Below are 25530 nucleotides of genomic sequence, written 5' to 3'. Positions count from 1 at the left end.
TTGCAGAAATGAAAATATTGCTCTATTTATATCACAATCAGGGCCTTTCAATTAACTTTTGTAATCACCAGCCAACACGGCTAGTGCATTTTTAAAGTTACCAGCCAATCAGATTTTCCACAAGCCAATTTTTTTCCCAGGAAAAATAAAACAGATTATGAGTGCACATTTACATTTAAGCATCCATGTTTCTTTAAAAATGTGTTTGGGTTGATGGTTGGTAGATACAATTTAAACATTTTTATTTACGGGGTTTTTTCCTAACTAACTTTACTACTTCATTTCAGCTTCTCTGGTTTGTTTCGCGCCGTTCCGTTCCTTTCCAAGCCAAACACACACACACACCAAACCGCCCAAATTTCTTGCCGGAAGACAGACCAATCTGTAAACACTGACTTGTCGGAACTAGAGGTGTGAATCTGCACTGATCTCCCAATTCGATTAGGATTATCATGTCAGCGTTTCGATATCTCGATGCATCACGATGCGTCAAATACATTTTTCTATTAAAGCCATATAGGATATTTAATTCATAGCTTTTCAAGCTTCAAAAACAAAACATTCTGCAGTGCTCTAATACTAAATAAACTGGATACATAAAACTACAGCACTGAGCACATGGCACTTCCTGAATTGTGCAAAACATAACAGAATATGTAAACAGAAAGGTTGTCAGGCCTACATTAAATTGTAAACAGAAATAATCGATTATGGCCCGGTCGATTATCGATGCAGCATCGTCCATGTCCACGATTCGATGCATCGGTTATTTGATTAATTTCAACACCTCTAGTCGGAACGTTTCCGCAGCCGGCTGATTTAAACAGACGCTTCGCTTCACTCATCACCGGCCAAATTGGCTAGTAACTTTACAATGTTATACCAGCCAAAGTTAGCATTTTACTGGCAGGTGTCAATTTAAAGCCCTGATCACAATCCTCTTTCTTAGTATTAAAAATATATACATCTCTGTGCAGGGTTTTAGATTGGTGCTGGCTCCATTACAGACCTGATTAAGTGGATCAGGAGGTATCAGCCATGATGTGGCCGATCCAAGTTTCTTTGTGGTTACATAATTCAGTGTTTATGCTATCACTTGCATTCACTTAACCATAACAGGCCACCAACTAGTGCCACAGCTAACCCTAGCCTTGTTTTACTTAACATAAAAAAATATTTCAAAAAGTGTCACAGGGTAAGGCGTACAGATTATAATACATTTGGGGGGAAAGAGCACTAGTATCAGATTGGTACTACATTGAGTTGAAGTATGGGAGTTGATAAAAAATACAACAGCTGGACTGGTGCATCCCTCAACAAACCTCTTAACATTAACACTATTCTTTTACCCAGGGATGAGTGCAGCATTTCAAACAACTCGTTGCCTTTATGTAGGGATTCAGTCTGCTAATTAATTCATCAAACAACCTTTAAACTAACTCCACTGATTTGCAAAATATCAAATGAGATTTTTTGGTTTAAGTAAACTAGTAAAAAGGGGAAAGCTTAAATAGAAATGTCTTAAAAAGGTAAAAAAAAAAAAATAATAATAAATGTAGCATTTGAGCTGATGTCCCTATGATGGAAGTCCATGAGGGGTTTGGTAAACGAGTCCCAGTGCTGGCAGAAGCAGCCGACTGGCAGCTCGCTCGATTCAAGCATCCAGAGTGCTGCAGTGTTTCTGTTTTCAGAGCACATCTAACAGCTCTGGAGAAGAGACGTCCTCGGGGACTGTCAGAAAAAAAACACCGTGTCCCGGATGATGAGGTATTTATTTCATCCGGGCAGAGTCAGAGAGATGGCTGGTTCAGATCTGATGCCTTCTCTTCTGTCACCACTCTAAAACAAGGCTACTTTCTGAGGTTTACAGTGCACGATGAGTTGAGCTCTCCAGACTATTTAGGTGGGTGAAACAAGGGGGGACATGTAGCTGAAACAAGAGCAGATGGAGCCGATTGCAACAGGAACCTCTCTGCTCAGGTTTCACTTCAACAGAGCCGTTCAGTTACACTCAAGAGATGCAGCTACTAACTGCCATCGAGCCAACGCCTGAGAGGGAACCAGAGTTTGATGCTCGGTCTTGGCAGCAGGATGAGTAAACAATATGCTGATGTAGCTATCACTAAATAGTAATATCAATTCATAATTAATGTGGGTGCAATGTTATATATGGGGTCGATATTGTGCAGTTGTGTGGTCAAGCTAATGATGTTGACTACAGAACCAAAAAAATACTTTGTATATGTGAAAATGTTTGCCAAATGACTTCATTTGCATTATTCATTCATTTTGCTGTTATGTGTCACTTTAAAGATGGCAACAGGTGCCAGAGTTTCTTTATATGTATACGCCGGGTCACTCTGCCAAAAGACAGTAAAAGCATCTAAGTCTGATTCATGTAGATAGATTTAGTAACACACAATGGTCTAAATCCTGTTTCTGAGGAATGAGATTATGTTTGAATTACAGAGGCCATAATAAATAATAAATAAAGAAATATGGAGTCAGTTTTGTTAAGTGAAATCTCCTTCTAGTAACAAAGTTTGGTCATTTTGAGCAGTTTAAAAAGACCAACAGTCCAAACGCCAAAGATATTCTATTTTAAATTATAAAAATAAAAAAAACAGTAAACAAATCAGGAAATCCTCACAGTTGAGAAGCCAGAAAATGTTTGGCATTTTTGCTTGATGAGTGATTTATTTTCCGGTGTTCAACTAATCAATTCACCGACAACACTGTTTTAGCAATAGTAACACCAGACGGTCCCTGTCCTGTTTCAACATGACAATGCCCCCGTGCACAAAGCCAGCTCCATAAAGAAATCCTTTTCCAAGTTTGGTGTGGAAGAACATGACTGGTCTGCAAAGAGCTCTGAGCTCGACCCCGTCCAACACCTTTGGGATGAACTAGGACAGCGACTGTGAGCCAAAATTATTTCTGTTTACAATTTAATGTAGGCCTGACAACCTTTCCGTTTACATATGTTTTGCACATTCAGGAAGTGCCATGTGGTCAGCGCTGTAGTTTGATGTATCCAGTTTATTTAGTATTAGAGCACTGCAGAATGTTTTGTTGTTGAAGCTTGAAAAGCTATGAATTAAATATCCTATATGGCTTTAATAGAAAAATGTATTGTATTTGACGCATCGAGATGCATCGAGATATTGAATCGAAGACATGATAATCGTAATCGAATGATCAGTGAAGATTCACACCTCTAGTGCTCGTCACTACGCGGTGTGAGTCGAGAGCAGATGTGTGTTGCGCATGCGTCACTTTGCGGCAAGTATCCTACAAGAACCTGCTAACGAAAGACTTCTGTAATGTCACTACAATAAAAATGGATCTACGTAACAAAGTTCGTTCACTGCTGGCTACAAGTTAGCAATCAAACTCAACAAAGGCTGTCACTTGAATGGCGTTTTGAGCTAACGTTAGCAATCAAACAATCATAGATAGCTAAAACGTTTTTGAAATGATTTCCATCTTCTGTTATTGTTTGTAATGAGAAAAGTTTATTATTTTATGGATTTCACAAATTTCAGTATGACGCGTTATGCCGTAAACCGTTTAAATCTGAGCATGCGCAACTCGCATCTGCGCTCGACTCACATCGGGTAGAGACAGTGCTCCAGAGCGACCCGTCACAGCGGACGTGTTGGAGAACGACGGGTGTAGAACTGTACAGCTTCACCACGATGCTTCAACAATATGAAAAGGTGAAGCAGAACCACTAAAACAAACTGTAGTAGCGTTTAAAGACTCCTGATTAGATGACCACCACTGATATATCACAGGCAGCATCAAAGTTTTCAGCAGGACAAATTACAACCCGCAGAGAAAAATGACTAACTGTACAGTACATTATCAGTTTTCTACACCAATATTTTTGCTTTGGTATTCGAACAAACTAAGAGTCTACAGCCATGCCAGCAGCTCTGTGAGGCTGTACTTAGACACAGCAAGGCTTTCAGCTAAACATCAGCATGCTAACATGCTCATTATGACAATGCAGCTGTCCAACAGGTTCACCATCTTAGTTTAGTGTGTGAACATGCTAACATTTGCAAATAATCACCACTGAACACACACAGTGCAGCTGTGTCTTGTTTGTGCGAACAACAGTCCAAGATCCAAAGACGATAGAAAACAGAGGAAACTATGAATATTCACATTTGAGAAGCTGGAACCACAGAATAAGGACATTTTATTTCTATCACAAATGGATTTCAACCAATAAATCGATGATCAAAATTGCCAGTCAATCAATTTTCTTGATAGGGGGCAGACAAAGAGTAAAAAAATTGAGCATGTTCATTTATTATCAAAGATTATTTATAATTATATATCTCATATTGATTGATACAGTATAGGGTTGGTTAACAACAGCTTGAGGGCAAAAAATATGGCCCTCCTCTGAAAAAGTTGTCACTGTTTTCAGGCTAATTTAAAACTTTGGGTCCATTTCATAAATCTAGAGTAATAACAATGAATCTGATGTAACTCTATATTGAAAAATGGCCTTATATCTAAATTTAAAAGCCTAATCAATACTGCAAAAAGAAATGCAAACCAATACTGTGCCTCGTTCTGTACCACATCCCAGATATAGATCATATTATGGTGAGGAAATTAAGTTTTCATCGACCACCTGTCATTTGTTCCCAACTCTCACAGCTGGTGAACATCTGTCGGCCTATGACTTGAAATGCTTAATCAATCATCAAAATACCCGTTGAGTCAATTTTCTGTCAACTGACAGATAGATTAATCAAGTATTTGTTCTGGCATTACAGTTATTCAAACGGCCATAAACGGCTCTGGACATCACATAGTGAAATGGTATATTGCTAATTGGTATCAACAATCAAAGTCATATTATTTATAGCCTGTACTCATTGGACAACAGGAACATTTTTGGTAGAGATGCACCGGTTGACCGGCCGGTTACCGGAATTGGCCGATTTTCACGTGATCGGCCATGACCGGCGACCTGCCGGTCAGTCTGACATATGCCGATTTTATGCCGGTCAAATTCACTCGGGCGCCGCATGATTTACATCGCGCAACATCAGCACCACACGTGCACACGCAGGGTTTCCGCTATACGCATGTAGCAGCGGCGCACTGCCGCTCAATCAGCTGTTTATGAAATGTCATAAAGTCGTAATTATACACGGCTCTGCAGAGCCGTCTACTCTACTGATCTCAGGCGAACAGTCAGCTGCTCTCTCTCCTCTCTGAGGCTGAAAAACTGGAACATGAAAACCACACTCACGCGGTCCCGTGAAATATGACAGCTACAGTTTATTGGTTTTTCGGACAACAGCAGCTGCAGATTGTTACATCCCGGTGTCGGAATCCTCTACAGTGAAATACAGTCACACTTTACACCATTTAGCGTTAGCTGTCAGCATTGTAACCGTGTTTAATCCAGCTACTAGCTACCGGTAGGCTAACGTTAGCTGCTGTCGAGTATAGTGTTAACTAGCGTCCCGTGCAGCAATGTTTCTGTTGCCTCTATCGTCTGTTTCAGAGCATCAGAGAGAAGTGCACACATATCAGTGGCACCAGAATGAGGCACCGAAATCCGCGTTGCTATTCCTGCAGCAACAGGATGTGTTACGAGGAAGTACGGCAAAATAGTAGCCTGTTAGGCACGACGCAAAGCCGAGTGAAGTGAAAATAAATTAAAAAAAATTAACGCATTATGCAATGCCATTAATCGCATCGCAATTAACGCATTAATGCTGACGGCCCTAATTTTTTTAGTTGGATATTGGATGTGAAAAGGAGGAAATGGTTCTTACATAACATTGCACTTTAGATGTGTGTGAATTTCCCACACCAGGAGTAATTTATATAGTTCTATTTTATAGCGATCAATTATCTATTCAAAACATTTTCTATGTTCTATGCAAAGTTCTATTAAAGAAAAGACAGAAAATAAATATTTGTGTGTACTGTAAAGTGGTTAGAAAAAATGAAATCAGAATCGGCTAAAATCGGTATCGGCTGGTCAAACTCAATGAAAAATCAGAAATCGGAATCGGCCTAAAAAATTATAATCGGTGCATCTCTAATTTTTGGTCATGTTGTTGGTCAACTAGGGTGAGAGTTTTTTTACGCAATTGTCGTATTGTGAGTAAAAAAAACAAACAAAGAAAGTACCCCAACCTGATAATCAGAGCACTTCTGCAGAGTTGTAGCTTAAACGGTTATCCTGAACACACTGGTCTTAACTCTGTCAGTGTCTCTGCTGAGGATTTACTGTTAAGAAAACATTTGTGTATTCCTTACGCACGGGACCGGACAGCTCTAATTGAAAACAAAATCACACACACACACACGCACACACACACGCGCACACACACGCGCGCACACACACACGCGCACACACACACACACACACACACACACACGCACACGCGATCCTCATTTACAAGAGCAGCTCCAGCATGATCCTCGTCAACTCAACACTTTTAGCTGCAGGCGGTCCAGAAGCGGCCATGGATGAACATTAGGCTCCAGTTACCGTTTCTATTTACATTCCTCCAGCTAAGAGGAGCCACCTGCTCCGAGGCTGGGGGCTCGCTCTGCTTACCGGGCACGTCAGGCCACGGCTGAAACCTGCACTGGTGAGTGTTTATCACGTTCAAACAAATACAGAAGCAGCTTTACACCCCTTTTCCACCAAAATGAGCAAATATGTTTGTAAAAAAATATGTGGGAAACTAGGGCTGGGCGATACGGAGAAAATCAAATATCACAATATTTTTGACCAAACACCTCGATGTCGATATTGCAACGATATTGTAAGGTTGACAATTGGTGCTTTCACAAACTATCTTCCACATTTAGATTTTAGATAAATAACCATCATAATGTGGATATAATGACTAAGTGGTTAAAGGCAAATAATAGAACAGCTACAACAGTCTGGTAAGTTCAGAAAATGACATCACTTTACTGTAATGCAGCCTTTGAAACTAGAAAAAGACTAAACTTACCATGTAACGATATTACAATTCTTCAAAATCTAAGATGATATCTAGTCTCATATCACGATATCGATATAATATTGAAATATTGCCCAGCCCTATGGGAAACCCCGCTAAAAATAAGTGATACACTCCATTCCCATTGCCAGTAGACGAGTAATTATGCCTTTCTGTTTTTCTTTCTGGTGTGTCACATTCAACATCACAATAGCGGCGGCAAACAGGGTAAGTAAACACTAAGCAGCATGAAGGCCAGTGAAAACGTAACTGTTTTTTTTTTTTTCTGTCTACTTATTCAGTCTCTCTTTCGAACTCGGTGGCAACTAATTTGGAACGATGTTCGAGCGCTGCTTGCACGGAGATGGACAGAATTTGTGGCTAAGATGGTGAAGAGTCACAGAAGTTACCAACGGAGGTGGCAACGCGCGTCATAGCATGTCCACCCACCCGGGTATCATGTTTCCATCACTGCCAATCAGAGCTAAAGCCGATAAGTACTAGGGTCGGGTATCGTTTGGATTTTTATGATTCCAATGCCAAACCGGTACTTTTAAAACGATTCCGATTCCTAAACCGATTCTTGAAAAACTGAAAAATGACATCAAAGATGTAATATGTTTACTAGCGATCACGTGCAGTGAATGGTTAATATGCTTTTGCGTCCGTTTTGGTGAGCCCAGAGGGAAAATTTGGCATTTTAAAAGTAGCCTACATTTACGGTAGCTAGCTAACAGTAGACTACAGAGAAAGTGTGAGATTTTTTACGTCCGTTTTGGAGCGACAGAGGAAAAATATTTCAGTCGACACATTAAGTGGAACCGAAATGAGGAAGTGAAATTTGCGTTCTAATCCGGTCCGATTCCTACCGGTTGCGTAGGAACCAGTTCCATAGTGTAACTGGGTTTCAGTACCCAACCCTAATAAATACCCGTGAGAGTAATTTGTCCCAGGAATAAAAGCAGATTGTAACCTTTCCCACTCAAGACAAAAGCCAAATGTTAGTAGGTTTTAGCGGGAAAGGGGCTTTAATGCGACAGCAAGTACAGCGCTGCCCTGAAATACTTTCCCTCATTAAGCTGGTGATCTTTCAGGAGCACGTGGGGGTAGGAGGGTTTTGATGATACCTGATGACACTTCAACAGGGCACACAGTTATGTTATGGGACAGTCTCTTGAACCATCTTGTCTCTTTGCCAACCAACCACTCCTCAAGCTGTAAAACCTAAACAGGAGAGCCTCTAACTTCTGCATTCCCAGAGTTGCTTTCATTTAATCCTCATTTGACCCAGTGAGAAACATCAGAACTAAGACTTAGCTCGGCATCATAGCAATATCATTTTGACATTTTTACTACTGGCTGATCAAATATCCTGGTTCTAGACCCTCTGAAGCACTGCTCACATCTCCGATGCACTCAGCAAAGAGAAAAGTGGCAACAAAAACTGGCAGCGAGTGTGGATGAGATTGACGCAGCTGTACAAGCTGTTGGATTCAACTTACAGAGACAGTTTGGCTGTGTACCGAAGTGAATACTTTTTAGGCACCGACCGAATTGCCTCCTTAGTATCGAGTATCATCATTCGTCATCGTCATTCAATACCAAATTTCAATACCTAAGAAGCAAATCTCATCAGCGTCAGTGAGCCAATAAGCATGCAGCGTCATTCTACCATATCTAATAATGTCTGTGATTGGCTATCTAACGTTACGTCGTAGAGGCAGGCAGCAAAAACTCCGTTACTCACAGAGACGTGGCTCACGTAGTAGGAAATGATAAATAAATAAAGGATTTGTGTCGTAATGTTGTAATTTCATTTTGTTAAAATGGATTTTTATAAAATTGGCATTGAAAAAAGGATCGTTCAGGAACCGGTATCAAAGTCACGGTATTGGTATCGAAACATTTTTAAAAATACCCAGCCTTACTCTTCACAGTTAGCCTACAACTAACAACAATCTAACAATCAATGACTGCTGATTGGTTAGGACAAAATAAACCAAACTAGGAAACACACACGTTGTCGTGCTGAATGACTGAAGTGAAATGGAAATTCTGTAAAAATGATATTGTTTTCCTGTTTCCTTACTTTTAGGAATATGAACACAACAATGGCTCAATAACATACAGTCTAAAACTGGCAATTTAAGGTTAAATATAAAACTGGTCACAGTATAAGTGCAGAAGACGACAAATCTGATCAAACATTCAAAGCCAGTTTTCTTTACTTGCTATTTCAGTCGGCACCAATTAGAGTATTGAGGTTTTATCCCCAAAGGCTACCTTAATACAATACGAAACTCACATATCCATGTGTACATTGAAGTACTTCTTGTAGTCATTCCTTCTGTCTGTACTGGCTGTGAGGGGATCCCTTCTTAGTTTGAATACAATGGGAGAGATGGGGACAGAATCCACAGTCCAAACTGCATTCAAAAAATTATTCATTTTAGAAGGAACCCATTTGAGTTGACTGCTGAAGCCTCATATTAGCCTGAAAGAAACTAGTTTACAGTGTTTTCACATCAAGAGGGGATCTCTGTATATGGACATGTGAATATTAAATTAGGCCAATTTGAACCTATCCTTTAACCTATCCTTTAACTGCTGCGATTCACTTCAAATCACTGAAATGTAAGCTTATCAAACAAATGGTATCTTAGCGGTCTTTTCTCACACATTTCTGACGTACAAATGTCCTCTAAAAACACCACCAAACTCTACTGATATGTATCAATAGGAAGTTATTTTGTCACTCCTAACTGGCTAAAACATGAAACTCAACCTGGCAAGCCCTGGAGGTTGAAACCTACAAGATGATATGTGATAAATCATTCCGTGTGCAGGTGCATCATCCGTTACCTGTACTTCTAAATGACTACAAACAGGTGCACTTACAATTAAGACAACGCAAACGTAATTTTAATAACAGGACCTGGGCGACCTGTAACAACAGCTCTTGTGTTGAGGAAAATGATATGTTGTAGCGGGAAAGTATTTCCCTTTAAACGTTAAAAAGCCACGTTTAGGACGGCCAGTGAGCTCCACGCGGGGTATGGAGATACGGTCAACGGACAGCCTGAGGGGAAACTTGCCGTTATTCTGGTGGTCATCTCGTTAACCATCGAAGACTTAGCTAAGTAAATCCACAAAGACCGACCTGAAGCTGAGCTAAACGAAGACGGAAGTTAACCGAGCCGAGCGGGACAGCAACACGAACAGTACGCCCGGTTCATCCCTCTCTTTCCCCCGCACCGAAAACTGTCACAAAAAGCGGACACTTAACGTTACCTTCACCGAGAGTCCGTTCACCACCGGGAGGAGGAGGAAGCTCGGAGGTCAGCGTGTCCAAAAAGCCTAAAACAAAACACTTTGTTGCTGTTGTTTTAGTTTCCTGTAACAGAAATTAAGTCCAGTTCTGGTGTCAGTGTATCCGAGACCCACAACGTGGAGTGGAAGCGGCAACAACAACGGCGGTAGCAAACGGTCAGCCTGCTGTCAGCGCTCAGCGCAGGTTGCGGCTGCGCATGCGCCTACCAACTGCTAATGCGAAACGAAGATCGTCTAATGACAAGATGGCACGTTAAGAGTTTAGAAACATGCCAACCTAAGGTATGTTCTCAATAATAGTATACATTTTTCTCTGTATTACTAGATTGCCTACAATTTTATTTAAAAATATTAAATTACCTAATTAGTATTAAAAAAAGGAGACATAGAGGAGCTTCTACAGAGGGTAAATGGATACATCAAATTCAATAAGTGGTGAACCCCAGAAGGCGAAAGGACTGAGACATGTCTTGGAGGGTGACAGCAAAGGTGCTTTGCTGGAGGTGCCATTGTTTTCTGTTTCCTGTGTCATTCTGTACATGTGATACTGTCATATAATTAGCTTTTTGTTTTTTAGCTGTTAAAGTACAACAGAGGTTAAGAGAGAATTTTTTTTGTGGGCTGGGATGGGGGTTGGGAGGGGGGTGTTAAAAGTTGTAATAGTTTATCTGTGTTTTAAGCCCCCAACGTCTCCTAGACACTAGGATTAGGCAATGATTATCGTTAAGGTTAGGGTTAGGTGCCTTGAAGTCAACGGTCTCAGCGCTGCCTGTAAGGAGACGTTGGGGGCTTAAAACACCATTGAGCGTAATTGTAATTGCAATTAAAAAATCGATGCAATTGAAATGTTAAACAAGTAACAGCTTATATCTACTAAATAAAAAAGCAATTCAGTTACATAATAGCACAGTTGATCAAGGCTGTTGATTTATCAATTAATCGTTTGGTCAATAACATGTCAGAAAATAGTAACACACATCAAAAGAGCCCAAGATGATACATTCAAATTGATTGTTTTATTTCACTCCACAACCCAAATAAAATGATATGAATAAAGTTTATCATAATACATTAGTCATGTTTGATAAATTGGAGCCAGTGACCTTTTGGCAGTTTCTATTTAAAAAAAAAGTCAATGATCAATTCATTGATTAATCAATTACATTTTCAAAACAGTTGCAGATATATTTTCCCATCCATCAACTAATCGAAATATATCAGCTCTACAAGTAAATCTACTTACTCCAAATAGCCCACAGGCTTCATTATTCCACTGACTTTCAGTGAACAAACATTAATGTAATTTTATTGCACATATATTGAGATTTTAATTGGGCCTGCAGGGCTTCCATATATTGAGCAGTGAATAGACATCTGGTAATGTTATGCACAACACAAAGAGATGGGTGTTTCCTGCTTGCAGTGCGAGTTGATATATTTTGATAAACTCTTTGAAATTTTTCTGAAAATAGACACACAAATTATAACTTTATTGCAGCCATATTGAGAATGCCTGTTTAGCAGTCTCTACTGAGCTCAAGATGAATGGATAATCATCCATAACTATTTTTACTCTGTATACAAACTTTCCTCTTCAGCTGATTAAATGCCTGCAGCCAACTGGAGGCAACAGGACAGATCTGTACATTCCATCTAAAGCCTCTAATTTGCACACTGCCGTGCCATTACCCCGTGTGTCTGCACACTGTTTACTTTTAAATTATGTGCAGCCAAAACCAGCATGCTGCAAAATAACTACTCAAACCACCGTGGCTCCTCAAACTGGCTGGTTTAGCATCTTGGACACACAGTTCACAAAGTGGAGACACATATTTCACTCCACATAACAAAATATTGTGTGAATAACTGAGTTACAAAATAAAAATATGCAACATTATTCACAGAAAATGTGACATGACTGAACATTTTATCCCCACAAACTGATTATATATTTTGAAAGCCACATCATCCGTCTTTGGCGTCATAGTGTGTGCTTTGTAATGTATTTTGCTACTTGGTGAAATTGTTTTCATCATGCACCACTGTAATTTGAACAGCAGATTAAAGTAGGAGACCAGTAAAGTGACCGGTCTAATTATGTTTGTATACTTCCAGCATGTGAAAGGCTACAACAACACTTTGGTAAAGATCGGAGAAAGTTTCAAATTTAATTTGAAATATTTAAAAAAGTACGTTGACTTGATAACCAGTCGCTGAGATGATAATTTCCAATATACGTTTATTAGGTCGGTCACGTTTAGCGCGTACAAACTAGCATGTGTGCTTGGATACACCCTAACTGACCTCATATACCCTGTGCAATATTATCAATAGACATTCAAGCCATTAAATGTGTAGGTGTTCGGGTCAGCATGTACAGTATATACTGTCAGTACTGAATAGTGCTTTCAGAGCAACATGCATAAACCCAACGGCGTAACTTGGGGTTCAACAATGATGGGGGGGGGGGGCGTTGAGCTCTCCACTTTTGAGCAAAATACATAAGGGTAATACATAACCCATTGCTATTAACCTATGTCTGTTAATTGTATAGCCCACTTGTTCTTGATAGGCTGGAAACAATAGACAGTGCTCATGGTTAGCTTAGCACGCATATAACCATAACTATAACCATAGTAAATCAAAGGCAGCATGCTAGCTACCTTCATATGTAAAGCTAAAGGTCAATGGTTTGGGCTACTACTTAGCCTACTGCAGGGCTATTGAGGCCACACCCACTCAACATTTGTATTCACTGTATATGCCTGTCTGCTTTCCCCAGCTTAATTTTCCATGGAAAATTTCCGGAAATTTACCGGAAAATTTCTGCCCCTTTGCAATCCTAGTTATAACCCCCCTATCCCCCCTGTAAATTATGCCTATGCATAAACCATGTGTACTTATTAAACATTTACACTGAATTAAAAGTACACTTAAAAACAACCCATAGATAAAAAAAAAATAATAATAATTTAACAAATTGATTAAATATCATACCCCTTAAACTGATCAAGTGCATTATTGTAAAATCAGTGCAAAGCCTTTAGGTAAACTTAGAGTTCAGTGCATGTCACAGAGCTTGTCAGTAATATTTTAACTCCACTTAAAATCTTGTGCTGTAATGTGAAGCTCTGTATGAATACAAGGCAAGGAAAGTGAGATCTGTGTGAAAATTCACAGCCAAGGTGTGAAGATAGGAAGGTTGTTGAAGTTTCATCTTCACAGTAATGCAACTATTACATGTCTTTGTTGGTTAGATTCTGCTAAATGGAAAAACATGTGTTCTGTGTAGAAAAACAAGTTCTGAACATGAAGGTATGTAATGAAGTGAACTGTCTCACTGTTCATTTGTTGTTCATATCGTTCACAGTGCACTAAAATGGCTCATGTCAAGTCTACAAGCTCCTCTCACAAGTTCATTTCAGACCTTTCAGCTGCATCTCATGGTCTTCCTCAGCGGGTGTGACGATAAAGTTGATATGAAGTTCGTCAGGTCACACAATCACAGCCAAGCTATCACCATGACAACAGGCCAAAGGTAAACCATGGGAAACCATGAGACCAGTTGAAAGCTCCATGTAAAAAATGTAATTGACCTTTGAGTTGAGAATATTTTTGTCAAACTGTTTCTAAGGTCTTTAATGAACTTTCATCTGCTGTTTTAAAGAAGAGGCGGCGGTAACTAAGGGACCGTTTGGTATTTATGGAATGGACCACCGGAGGAAAATAGGGGAGGGTCATGTCTTTTTATTTTATGCTACATTTTTTAGTTTGGGTGGGGGGGTCACCCAGCTTTTTTATTCATGAAAAGAGCAAAATTTCAAAGTGGCTTGTTTGGTGCATATTTATCCATGTAGCTCTCAGTCTCGGCCCCCTAGCAGATGGTCTGACCCCATACGCGGAGTTTGCTGGGGGGGCAGGAGGAGCACTGCCCCCCTGGTGGCTCAAACAGGTAATTGCATTGTTTAAATAATGAGTGGAATAATTTCATCTGGCATGACCAGATATTTTATAAATATCTTAAATAACACAAAACACATCAGAGTTCATATACTGCTTTAGTAAAAAAATATTACCTGGCTGACGATGGGAGCAGCAGGACGCAAAAAACGAAACTTACTGTTGCACTAGTCTGGACATCTTGCCGTGCCAACCTTGCAATAAAGGTTTCCTAAATGCCATGTATATACATGTGATGTCAGCTTACTAATTGATTGCGGGTTTTGTGTAGATTTGGACTTTTATACGTTTATTCCACTTTGTTTAAACGGCGAAGTGGAGAGGTCTCGTTCACCTGTTTGGAGCTGGCTGGTGAATGTGACGCTCGTATCGGCCTTGCTGGATACACCGTGACTCTGTTTGTGGATCTATTGATCGCTGTGGAGTACTTATTTTTTCGTGTTATTGGATTACGGTAAAATACGGATCTTTTTTCTCAACCTTGTCTTAACGTTTTATAGTTAGTTTGGAGAGGCATCTCAACAGACTGTAGGTCCAACACTGATTGTTCACGGTTACATTTTAGTTGAATTTAAGCGTCTGTCTATTGAGTTCCAAAACAGCCGTGCCGCGATTGGATTTCATAAGGGCGAATTGTTAAATTGTTACAATGTAACTTAAAATCTGCTTTAAAAATAAACATATGTGTTTTGGAATATAATGTTCAGCTTTGGCAGCTTTACCTATGTGCTAAACTATACAATGACGAAGCCTAGTGACAAGTCCATAGCAACCGGTGTTGAATTGGTTATATCCCAGCGTCCTTTGCTGAATGGTCTCACTGTTTTATTGTTTTATTTCATATGAATACTAGTTTACTAGAGGAGTAACTTAGTATCTGAAGTAATGCAGTAATGCATGAAGTGTGCATTTAGTTTCCATGCTTATTGTGTTTCCACAACAATGTTAGTGAGTAAATCTACTGAAATGGCCACCACACCATAACAGAGGAGTGGGATGTGTAAGGTGAGAATGCTGAGGTTAAGTCCTGTATGTCATGGCTGTAAAAATCAAAAGATATCTGTACTTCTTTGCTAAGTGCAAGCTTGCACTTAAGGGGAGGGTCGTTCCTCTTTTTCAAATCATTTTGGAGGGTCATAGGAAAATTATTACTGACAAGGGGAGGGTCATGTCTTTTTAGGTTAGAGGACACAAAACTCCTCCTGTGGCCCCTTAATTAAATAACAAACAGTCCCTAAGTTGGTGGGGACTTGGCTTGGGAACGGAGGGATGCCTCCGTACAAAGTACGGAGCGTGGAATGGTGACTGGAGAGGTGCGGCGGTTCCCTTGAGCAAGGCATCAAACCCCTAGCTCGGGGCCTTTTCAGGGCCTGTGAGGCAGCCCCTTTGCTCTGAAAAATCTGAGATTTAGCATAATGTTAAAATGCTCAAGTGAAGTACAATTACCTCATAATTGTACTTAAGTACAGTACTTGAGTAAATGTACTTAGTCACCTTCCACCACTGGATATATGTAGAGGAGAAAATTACATACATGACTTGCATTGAATGTTTTTGGTTCAAAGAATCAGCAGCAGAGTGACACCTCTTAGTTTTTTTTACTCCTCTCAGGTGCAAAAACACAGAAGCTGTCCCCCAGCAGAGAGGGAGGCAGTTCAGGTATCACTAAGTAAGCCTGCTGGTGACTCACCGCCGCCATGCAGATTAATGCACAAAAAAGTGCACCATATTCAACATCATATATTAACCTAATGAGCAGAACAGCTGCTCATTCACATTAGCCCATGTCAGAAATCCCAGTAATTGCAGCAATGTACAGTATATGCCTGGTTGTCCTTTCTTGTTAATTGATGAATAACCACATACAGTTTTAGCACTAAAGTTGCACTGGAGTCTGATAAAGGTGACACGCAACAGCTGATCATTTAGACTCCTTTGGTGTTTGAGCTGATGTGTACATCTTCATCGTCACCTCTCACATGTTATCTCCATTTATAACACACATAAACACATACATACATACTTTCACTCTTTTCTGTTTTTTTAAAAAACTGTCTGTTTTTCTCACATTCAATATCAACTCTGGCTTCCTCACACACACCAACACACACACACAGGGCTGACGTTCTCCATCTGGTATCTGCTTACGCCACAGACGTCAGGTCCTCCCCACGTCTATCTATAACATGAGCATCACCAGCCGTCTCAGCAGAGGAGGAGGCTGCTCATCTTATCTGTCATGTTGCACCACTCTGTGGCTCTGCATGCTCAAGTAACCCTTTTTAGACGGAGAGACACACTGGCTGTTGTTCAGCTGCATCAGCAAAGTGCTGGGTTACAGGGGTGAGTGTGTGTGTGTGTGTGTGTGTGTGTGTGTGTGTGTGTGTGTGTGTGTGTGTGTGTGTGTGTGTGCTGTGTCTGCGTCACTTAGCAGCAGGTGGATTGGAGAGAGTGAGAGAGGGAAGCTCTCTCACTCTCTCCAACAGCCCTCCAGCCTGTTGCCATACAAACACACACACACGTCTTCACACATTTGGCATCTCTGGTCTGGTTTCACACTTTTTACAATCCCGTGGTGATATGGAACTTTTTTAACGACAAAACTATTGAGCAATTAGCTTGATAATTAATGGACATAATGGCCATTTTGTTACCACACCATTATCCCAGTCATTCTTCATTATGAGGTTGTTTTCAGATTGATAACAGCAGTGCCAGTGTCAAGAAAAACAGTCTCCTTTTTCATTTCCACGAGATTAATGTTTTGGCACAGCGGGGATGTCAGTGCAGAAGCTTGCGAAGTTTGCGTCTGGCTAAAATATTTGCATACATTTTGATAGCAAATGTAGGTCACATGGGCACTTCTTATCATTACATAAACTATATATTTTTTGCTGCAGATCTAAGCAGTTCATTTGCAGATCATTTGATGCCAGCCCAGAGTCTCACAGAGAGAATAAAACCCAAGGTCATCCTGCATAAAAATGTTACCTCGCACAGCCAGAACCATTCTGCTACGTCCTTGTTTACCATGTTGAGATAACTTTTCTGTCTCATAGTGTTACAGACCACCTTAAGTGGCTGATGAGCCTTGAACTCGGAATCCCACAGGAGCTGGATTCTCGCCATATCACGAGATCCCGCGAGAATAACTGGATTGCATATCACAGGAAAATCCATTTTGTCGGGCTTTAAAGGTCCAATATGTAATACTGACAGCTAGCGTTTAAAATGGTTACTGCAGTCCAAATTCAAAATACTGAAAAGAGTCGTCTCCCCAGCCCCTCCTCCCCAGCGTCGAAGTTCACGGGAGTTGCCAGGTTGAAAACGCTAAACCCAACGTCACACAATGTCAATGTAGGCTTGATGCTAGTCTCGCATTGCCAGACATTACTCCAGTCCACAGCGCAACGGAGTTGCTAGATTCTGCTATGTTGACAGTTATAAAAGCCCACACACACATGCACACACAAGAACACACACACACACACACACACACACACACACACACACACACACACACACTCAGCCATCAATCACTCACTGGGAGACAAACGGTGTTGATGTCTGCAGAAATGCTGAGCTTATCTCTTGTTTGACACGTGAGATGATCAGAAACACTCACAGTCTCAGCACTTTCTGTAGCTGAAATACACTGAAGAAGAAGCAGATTGCTCCAGGGGGATGTTCACATGTTCAGGTCCAGAGTGCTTTAATTGCAGAATTTAATCAATTTTGAGCTTGAGTCCTGGTATCAAATTAAACAGTTCTGCCCCTTTAATCTGATTTTCAGGGGCATTTTGCAGTGGGTATTAATCATGTGCAGCTCTAACGTTTGGTTCGACTTCTGTCCTGCTGCTGAATGCTGATTATACACCTTCCAAGAGACTCTCTGTCCTCAATGGGTCCATGTAAAACCTGCATGAGAGGAAAAATATTTAAAAAATAAAATAGTTTCTGTGCATTAAAGTTCATCCTTGTTTGTGTTGTCATGTTGTGAATCAAGTTTATCTCCTAATTTGTGTCGAAATCCCGACAGTGTTGTCAGTGAAGGTCTCTTTTGTTTACAGCATATTAATTCAGTCATGATTTATGATATTAATGCTGCATGTAACCGTTAGGCATGTACCCTTTAATCATCATCTGTGGAAGAGATATGCAACAAACCACATACATATTCTTACATGTGAACTTTACGGTTCAATAACGAGAAAAGGTTGATAAGATAAAATAAGTAAAATGAAGATGAACTGATGAGCTTTATGCTACAATAAACACACGATCGCGGAGGACCGATGCAACTGTGGAGGCCTGCATTCTGTCGTTTATGAGGATGTCGTTGTTGTCAGCATCAGTGTCTGTTAGCAAACATGGGATCAACTCTGCAGGAAGGTGAGAGACATCATCGGCTCCGACAAAATACCATTTTCCTAACATAATTACACAATACACGTTAATAGGCCTACAACTAACGATTATTTTCATTGTCCATTAATCTGTAGATCATTTTTTCGATTCATCGATTAGTTGTTTGGTCAATAAAATGTCAGAAAATACCGGAAATATTGTCGATCAGTGTTTCCCAAAGCCCGAGATGACGTCCTCAAATGTCTTGTTTTGTCCACAACTCAAAGATATTCAGTTAACTGTCACAGAGGAGAGAAGAAACTAGAACATATTCACAATTAAGAAGCTCGAATCAAGTTTTACTTTAAAAAAAACCCCAATGAATAACACAATCAACTATTTAGTAAACGTCTTCAACAATTCTTCTTTTCTTCTACTTCTCTATGTCTTAGGTTCTCATTTTTACTGTAGTTCTTTTTTTTTTTTTTTTTTACAAATTTAATGAGCATTGTTGGAGGGAGCTAGCCTGGAAATCCAGACCCAAATCTGAAAGATTAAGGGTCTGGCATTGAGTAATGAAAATGGCCCAACTCGAGGGGCGGCACCAATAATGCATTTGAAAATCTCACTGCAAGCAATTGGATAACATTACGGCCAATCACAACAATACACGGTGTGACATATCCAGAGCCCCATACGCTTTGCTACCAGCAGAGCTAACTGGTAGATTAAACTGTTGTCATCTGTTTAGCTCGCCTCTGGCCCGCCTATATCAGATACACCGATGTGATAGGTGCAGCTTGGCTACAAGGGCATAGTTAATGAGCATCATTACTCAATGCCAGAGTGACTCGCTGAGCAAATTCAAATTGTGCTCTCGCAAGTACTCTGGATTTCCAGGGTATGAGGGAGCCTGAGATCTAAGATTTTCATTGCCAATGACTGCTTCTCCATAATTGTGCACAAATAAAGAACTTGACCTCTTTACAGCCTATTTTCCCATTAAGAAAAATGAGAAACAATAACATTCTGTCACTTGGATTGCCATGACTACATACCAGGAGAGACTACACAGACTATTGTGATAGTGCTTATTTTGCTATTAACATGTTCATTACCCCCAATTTCCACCAGCTGCAGAACGTCTGTGGATCCGCTCCGGAACGGCGGCGGGGTCAATAGGTTTCCATTAAAGTCAATGTGTGTATTTTAACTGACTGCAGAACGGCTGCAGAACGGCTGCGTTCCGACTCTGGCACAGCTCCGGCGATCCGCAGCCCTCCGGAGCAGATACACAGAGCTTCTATTTTTGCCGGACGCCGGAGAGCTCCGCAGCAATTCAGCACACGGCAGATAGTGCTGGACTGGAAGTCGAACACAGAAGCAAAATAAATCATCCGGTTCATTTTCAAAATAAAATACACCGTGCTCACAGCGGATCATATTTGCACTGCACTACACCTTGAAAACACAGCACAGAGTTGTTTCCCCTCTACTCCTTTGGATGGAAACAAACTGTTGTTGGTTTTGTGGTTCTATTCTACGTGAATTCGCAAGATCTCGTGGGTCCTTGTGACTACAGCTGTCAGTCATGGCCGCAGCCGTACCGCAACAAATCCGGACCTTGTGGGTATTGAAGGATAGCGGAGCACGGAGCCGACACGCAATGGAGCCGATCTGCAGCCGATCCACAGCCGTTCCGCACCCGTTCCGCAGCCGTTCCGCAGTTGGTGGAATTTCAGCCTTAGTCTCTCATTACCAGACCTTCCTGCACACGCTGTGGAGGGTGGTCTGGCTAGTCCAGGGATGGGAGAAAAATATGCTCTGGTTTATTGGCATTTCTTCAAACCAATCACAATCTTCATGGGCGGCGCTAAGTGCTGGACAAAGCCTCGGTGACGCTGCAAAATAGCCTCTGGAAGGAACTTGTCTTGGTCTCAAAAGTTGTTTTGAATGTACAGAAAACTCAGATTGGACAGATAGTCTAGCTAGCTGTCTGGATTTACCCTGCAGAGATCTGAGGAGCAGTTAACCATAGTCCTCATAAATCCACCGGAGTTTAAAATTCCAACAAAAAGAATGCTGAAGGTAACAGACATCTGGCCGAAAAGAAGGACATCCGGCGGAATTTCCGGCAGCACCAGAACAATCCCGGAAGTGGAACGTCGTGGATATAGGCTACATGTTCATTGTTGGCAAGACAGTTTAATTGCTTCATGTGTAAGCCTCACTTACAGCAGAGGGTGGGACGTTGTTTATGTTGTTTATATTATTGCACCACAGTCATATAAGCTGCAGTATGAATGCTTTTAAAGCTTAGCGTCAAATACTGCTTAATTATGCCTCAACGCCCCCTTAATAATAATTCAATAACTCAAAACAAATTCTACAATATGAAGCAACTTGTGGCTGATCCAATAAGGCCAGCTTTATTGAATGACTTTATTGAAGCGCTTGAAAGGCGAGTGTCTTTATTGAATATGTGAGTAGGTCATTAAACAACGTCAAAGCATGTCTCCCAAAGTCGCCTGCACACACACTTTGGAAAATTACAACTGAGTTTATAAATGGAAAACAAACAAAAGACAAAGTGAAAGGATTTATAATCCTGATAATTCAAATGCAGATGAGCAATTTTAGCATTTTGGAATCAGGATAAAATTGGTGTTCAAATGCAAAGTGCCAAAATGTTATTTCTCCACTGCTGCAACTTTAAAGCCCAACAAGAGTAATTATTTAGCTTTATTAGTTCCTGGAAACTAGCTGGTTACTAATTTACATTGCTTGCAATTATTTATTTCCCACCTTTGACTTTACCAGAGATGATTAGTGCAGATGTCTGATGACGAATGAGAGTAGAGGTTTAATTCTGTCACTGTGTCAGCTTACTTTTAGTATGAGTCACTGTTAACATGATCAGTCACATGAGCTGCAGCAGACGTGTTCACACCTCCTTCACACTGTCATAAGAATGTGATCATTTAAACGTCCATGCGTTCTTCCTCTCTGCTAACAAGGTGCACATGCTGAGGGTGTACTCCCTCTATGTACTGTATGCACTCACTCTGTATGCTGTCAGCACATTAGCTTTGTTTGGTTGTATTTTACCTACATATTTGGTTGTTTCCAGTGGTAGAAGAAGAACTCAGATCCTTTACTTAAAGCGTAATTCTCGCCAAAATGCAACCTAGGGTCTTTTTGTGAATGTGCCCGAGTCAAACTTTCGTTTAAAAGCATATTTAGGACGGAATCGCCACTTTTAAGATTTACCGTATTTTCGTTTTTCGGTCAAATGGCCTTTTGAATGGGAGTGCTAGGGGCACTTTTATGCTAGCCTCCAAATAGCTATTTTTAAAACACTAAGAAGGCTCAACACAATATTAAACTTTGCTCGAAGTATCACAAGGGGCTCTACACCTTAATGAAAGCACTGACAACATTGTTTGTGTACACAGAGTTTACTAAAAAGAAAGGTTTTGAGCAACTCACTGTAGCTGTTGTTCTTCCGGTCGCCATCTATCGAGCCAGTCAAAAATAGTCGAGGGAGGAGAGTAAAGATGGAAAGCTCCTAAAGCTTAGTTCCATATAAATGCACGGATAATTTGTTGTTTTGTCATTAGTGAAACACAATATTGACCTTGTAGTTGAAAAAGGAGCCTCATATAAGAATGACATTTCCTCCTATGGAGTCCGTTCATTCGCATTCGGAGATCACCTATTTTTGACTGGGAAAATGGCGGATAGCGTAACCAACAACTGCTAACGTGAGTTATTCAAAACCTTTCTTTTTAGTAAACTCTGTGTACACAAACAATGTTGTCAATGCTTTCATTAAGGTGTAGAGCCCCTGGCGATACTTCAAGCAAAGTTTAATATTGTGTCGAGCCTTCTTAGCGTTTTAAAATAGCTATTTTGAGGCTAGCATAAAAGTGCCCCTAGCACTCCCATTCAAAAGGCCTTTTGACCAAAAAACGAAAATACGGTAAATCTTAAAAGTGGCGATTCCGTCCTAAATATGCTTTTAAATGAAAGTTTGACTCGGGTACATTCACAAAAAGACCCTAGGTTGCATTTTGGCGAGATTACGCTTTAAGTAAAAGTACTAATACCACGCTGTAAAAATACTCAAGTACAATGCAAGTAAAAGTCCTACATTGAAAATGTTTCTTAAAGCTATAGTGCATTGTTTCTGTCGCCCCCATGAGGAATTCTAAGTGACAACAACACTGTCGGCGCGTCCACATGATACAAGCCTTCCGTGATCACACACACGCCCCTATCCCTCCTCCATGCAGTTGCTAGTAGCCAAGGAGGACACAAAAAAAACATGATGGACTCTTCAGAAGAGGTAATTATCTTCACTCGAGTTTCTGCGTGGGAAAGTCACCGGACGACACAATCTTTTGAACATAGCCATACTGAGAAATACAGAGAGAGTTTTGTGGAGCTCATAGTCTTAATTAGCTTTGTAGCAACTCATTTGGCAATGGCTTGAATGTAACGGACGTTCATTAATATCAAAAAGTTACGCACTAAAGCTTTAAGTAAAAGTATGTATCGTCAGGAAAAGTAAAAGCACTCAATGCAGAAAAGGGTGGAAACGAAAAAAGGGTCAAAAGCGTCGATAAAAGCTTAAAAAGCGTCAAATACTCGTTAAAGGCATTGAAAAAAGCATTAAAAACAAATTCTGTGTCTAATCAGCTAATCATTTCAGCTGGACTTGTAAGCCGTTATATTGTTGGGTAGTTTAAAGGGGCGCTATGCAGTTTTGTCAATTTCTTTTCGTTTTCTCACTTTTTGCTCGCAGGTTTCTCTATAGAGCTCCCCCTATAGCTTCAGAATAGATATTCGGCAGCTCCTATGTTTACTTGTGTCTGACTCCTCGCTCGGTCAGTCTGCCGTTTCCTCTTTCTCTGTTCCTCTGACAATGCTTTCCTAGCTTTCTGCTTCTTTTTTGCCGGCTCAGCCATGACGATAGTGTGAAAAACTCCATCGCTACCTTGTTCTTGCTAGCTGGTTCCTGGATGGAGGCGTGTATGTGTGCAGTGCCGTGAAGCAATCCGTTACATTGCGAGACCTGATATCACGCGATACTTCCTGATGCTGAGGCCGGCGGCTCGCCGGCCCAAAGTTGCAAGGGTGTTTTTTTCTGCTCACAGGCCCTAGGGGGGGAGCGAGACGACCACCATTCAACCCGAAAAAAGTCATATAACCATTCCAGTGACTCCAAAGCTGTTCAGTTAAGGTAAATTAAGCTAAAAAAAACTGCATAGTTCCCCTTTAATTTATAATAAAACATTGTAATTTATAAACATAAACATGTTTTGTGTGCTTTGTGTGTAGTGGAGTAAAAAGTACAATATTTCTCTCTGAAATGTAGCGGAGTAGAAGTAGAAAGTGGAATGAAAAGAAAAGACTCAAGTAAAGTACAAGTAACCTCAAATTTGTACTTAAGTACAGTACTTGAGTAAATTTAGTTACTTACATTCCACCACTGGTTGTTTCACTTCACTTTATGTGACTTTATTGTTTTTACAAGAGAAAAACTTAATAGATGACTTGCATGAGTCCTTCATACATACATAAAATACTAGTAGTGGAATGTAACTGTACTTAAAGCTGGGGTAGGCAGTTTTCTGGAAAAGGCAAAAACCACCCAGAATAATAAAAGCAGTGCCCCTCCTGCAGCTCTGTCCGCTCTGTCCTCAGCCCCTCCCCTCATACAGTAACCTGTATACTACAGAGTACTTGTTATTCGTATCAATCATCCTTGTCGTGATTGTGATCCGGATGCTGTTATACAGTGTGGTGGAATTCCCAGCTTACGAATTCATGCTACATAAGTTGAGACAGTGGTATCCCAGGTCTCATTCAGGTCAGTGTCTAACATAACTGCATAATCTTTCCAGGCAGGGGAGTACTTCAACTGTGTGCCTCTGTAGATTCAATCTAGACAGCTGCATGATAAGGGCATGTTTTGTTTCAGGATTGTCTCCTTCTGGAGGTCGGTGGGCCTGCCACACTTTTTCATACCCAGAGAGAGAGATATAGGCTGAACTAGGCTTTAGCATTGGTGTTTTAGGCTCCTGCAATATCTTTATTTACATTGAAGAGTTGGGACGGCACGACACGATAACACATCATGGTAAAACTGTACTACCTCTGCCTGCCTAAATTCTTTCCTCAATTCATTTCAATCGGAGACTGTGAAATAGACTGTGAAATAAGTGAAATAAGTTTAATGAACATGGTGCATAATAGGTTGATATGTTAGTCTTTAAAAAAAAAAAAAAATCAAAATCAAACTTTATTTTTCCCGTGAGGGAACTTCGTTTGTGGTCAGGCACTTCAAACACAACATACAACAATACATAGTCTGTATTAATCATACCAGAGAATAAATAAATGCTAAATACTAAAATACTAAAAGAAACTAAAAACCCTGAGGGTAGGAGTAGATTGGTGGGTAGGGAGAATAGGACGAAGTCTGTATCGATCGATGGGGGGGTGGTTATTGTTTGTTCAACAGGCTGATGGATGCTGGCACAAAGGTGGATAAGCCTCGTTTGGATCGTGGGGGAAGGGAACGGAATCTCCTCCCTGAAGGTAACAGATGGTACTGGTTATTGAGATTATGGGTGGGGTCCGATATGATGAGTTTACTTTTCCTGATGGCCTGTTTATCAAATATGGTTATGAGAGTAGCGATTAGACTCCATCACAATGTTAATTTCTAAGGGATATGGAGGCTGTGGATATATAGGCATATCCCCCCCCAATCGAGTCTAGATGCTGGTGGAGGTGATCAAGGGATAAAGGAAGCCTGAAGATCTGGATGGATGTGATGTGAAGCAGGGCTTCTGACGGAGGAATCCTTGGTGCTGGGAATGATGAG

General features: G+C 40.6%; 1 protein-coding gene across 2 annotated transcripts in view; it reads right to left on the bottom strand.

Annotated features, from left to right (window-relative positions):
* Positions 1–10533, bottom strand: part of LOC116054048 (spermatid perinuclear RNA-binding protein-like) — a 91704-nt gene extending 81171 nt beyond the window's left edge. The window contains exon 1 of one of the 2 annotated variants that reach the window (XM_031305347.2): positions 10290–10533. The gene's annotated coding sequence lies outside the window, so the exon portion shown is untranslated. The remainder of the gene's footprint in view (positions 1–10289) is intronic. The other variant, XM_031305348.2, reaches the window with a different exon arrangement.
* Positions 10534–25530: the final 14997 nt, after the last annotated feature.

The sequence above is a fragment of the Sander lucioperca genome, chromosome 2, assembly GCF_008315115.2.
Source record: "Sander lucioperca isolate FBNREF2018 chromosome 2, SLUC_FBN_1.2, whole genome shotgun sequence".
Classification (NCBI taxonomy): Eukaryota; Metazoa; Chordata; class Actinopteri; order Perciformes; family Percidae; genus Sander; species Sander lucioperca.
Note: the sequence above shows the minus strand (reverse complement) of the source record. Positions and strands in the feature narration are given on the sequence as shown.